Source organism: Otolemur garnettii, unplaced genomic scaffold, assembly GCF_000181295.1.
Source record: "Otolemur garnettii isolate 467f Iridium unplaced genomic scaffold, OtoGar3 scaffold00037, whole genome shotgun sequence".
Taxonomy (NCBI): Eukaryota; Metazoa; Chordata; class Mammalia; order Primates; family Galagidae; genus Otolemur; species Otolemur garnettii.
The window spans coordinates 15523738-15526303 of NW_003852432.1; the positions used below are offsets into that span (position 1 = coordinate 15523738).

Here is a 2566-nt window from a genome sequence, read left to right on the forward strand (position 1 = left end):
AAAAAAAAAAAAAAGGAATTAAGAAATGGAGAACCAATCAATACAGACAGCTTATCAGTGAGGTGGACTGGTATGCACAGTGCCTCCTTTGTATTTATAAACCTAGCATGTTCTGCCTTCAGAAAGTGAAAACACTTTCTAATTAATTAGAATGAGAAAGGGAAGCTCCAGTGATTTCCCTCCTACTCCAGGCACTTGTTTGCTGGGCCCTAAAATAGTGAAGTACTGCAAGCTGTGTGGCTTCAACAACAGAAATGGACTGTCATAGTTCTGGAGGCTGGAAGTTCAAGATCAAGGTGTCAGCAGGGTTGGGCCTGAGGGTTTTGGGAGAATCCACTCCCTGCCTGTCTCCTAGCGCCTGGGGGTTTGTTTACTGGCAGTTTTTAGTGTTCCCTGGCTCACAGATGCATCACTCTGACCTCTGCCTTGATCTTCGCATGGCATTCTGTCTGTCTTCATGGCTGTCTCTGTGTCCAAATCCCCCTGGCCTTTTATTTATGATATAGTCATATTAGATTATGACTTACCTTAATACTGTTGTAAATTGATTATCTCTTTAAAGACCCTCTTTCCAAATAAAGTCATATTCTGAGGGTACTAAATGTTAGAATTCCAACATTACCTTTGTTGGGGGACACAGTTTAATCTAAAATACTCTACAAAGGAAGTCATTTGATATATTCCAAATCCTAAGTTAAATGATTTTTAAAATGCATATAAGTTTGGGTTCCCCCACCCTCTGTACCTCCCCAGAGGTCTGTCAATGAGGGCTGACACACAGCAACAACCTCAGAGCAGACGCACTGGGGTTTCCACATTTCTGGTTTGAGGACCTCACTCCTGGCTGCCTCTATGAGTGAGCTTGCTTTATTCCATTCCAGAAGCTGTGTTAATACATCCAACATATGCCAATAGTTTTCTCATAGGTGGCGGTAACATAACTGTCCTACTCCCTCTGGGACATATACTCAAATTGCTTTTGACCACTGCTGCAGGGTTTCATGGATTTATCTACTCTCCACTCAGGGGAACCTCTGCAACGCATCGAGTAATTAGTTGACAAAGATTTATCTGTGGTCTGTGCTTTAGAACTAGAAACTCTTTATACCTTTTAAGAGGGATGAAGCCTGTGACCTTGATTGTAAACTGGAGAAGTTCTGGTGAAACTAGTGAGTAGTAGAATTTGTTATTCTTTTTATCAGTTAGCAGCCCTCGATTTCAATGGTTGGGCTTAAATCCCTGACGATCTTTTTTCTAAACTGTACTGTTGGTCATAAAATGCATATTTTTGGAAATATTAATGGCTGATAACAGCCACCTTTCTCTCTGTGCTTGCCGTAAGGAACTGTGTGAAGTACTTCGCCAGACTCATGGTACTTCATCTTCACAACAAAATCCCGGAGCAGATGCTCTTAGCTCGGTTTTACACATACATGATCAGAGAGTTAAAAAACTAGCCCCAAGTCACCGCCTGGTAGGAAGGGAGCCAAATTCGAAATCAGGACTGTCTGAGTCAGAACTTTTGCTCTCAGGTTAACTAACAGGTTGTATCTTCCTAGATGTATTTTTACAGCACTGTCTAGTGATGTGATGCTGCTGCTGTTATGTGTGGCATTGCTTTTAAAAAAACAACTAAAATCGTCACAATCTCATTTCCTCGTTATTTGTATTTATTTATTTTTAGGCAGAGTCTTGGTATCATAACTCATAGCAATTTCAATCTTTTGGGCTCAGGCAATCTTCTTGCCTCAGCCTCCCCAGTAGCTATCTATAGGCACCCAACACAATGCCAAGCTAGTTTTTCTTTTCTTTTTTTTTTTTTGCAGTTTTTGGCCAGGGCCGGGTTTGAACCTGCCACCCCTGGTATATGGGGTTGGTGCCCTACTCCTTTGAGCCATAGGCACTGCCCTAGTTTTTCTATTTTTTAAGAGAGACAGGGTCTCACCCTTGCTCAGGCCGGTCTTGAACTCCTGGGCTCAGGCGATCCACCTGCCTCGGCCTCCCAGAGTGCCCAGATTACAGGCATGAACCACTGTGCCCACCCCACAATCTCCTTATTTCTTAGAGTAGTCTTTCCAGTTCCAGGTATGGGTAGCAAATGATGGATTTATCCCACCACTGGGAAAACAGGGGCACCACCGGTCACATGCGTCACTCTTAATTATGTAGCTGCTGAACAAGACCCATGAATTCCAGCTCTGCCCATGGGAGATGCTTAAACTTGTAAAAATAAATTGTTCTGCTCTTTGTTGGTTTTTATTGTTTGTTTTTCCTTAAGTATCAAATAAAGTTTCGGGTAATTCTTGTTGGAAGAAAAATCTCTTAAAAATGCTAGTTCAGCAAATTGTGATGCCATTTCAAGAGGAGCATTAAGCAGTCAAAGCAGTCTCTGTAGATTAGGAAGGAACTGGATCTAGGAAAACACTTTAAGTGCCTGATAGAAACAATGTGAAAGAAATTTCTATTTGTAAAGTGACTAAATCCCTAGCCCATCTGGGACTCAAATAAAGAATGATAACAACATGTCTGAGCCTGGGAGATATTTCGGTCACATACTTTAAGAGGG

At 41.9% G+C, this 2566-nt stretch overlaps 1 protein-coding gene across 1 annotated transcript in view; it reads left to right on the forward strand.

Annotated features, from left to right (window-relative positions):
* DOCK4 (dedicator of cytokinesis 4) overlaps positions 1-2566 on the forward strand; it is a 249780-nt gene that overhangs the window by 54277 nt on the left and 192937 nt on the right. The gene's annotated exons all lie outside the window — the stretch shown is intronic.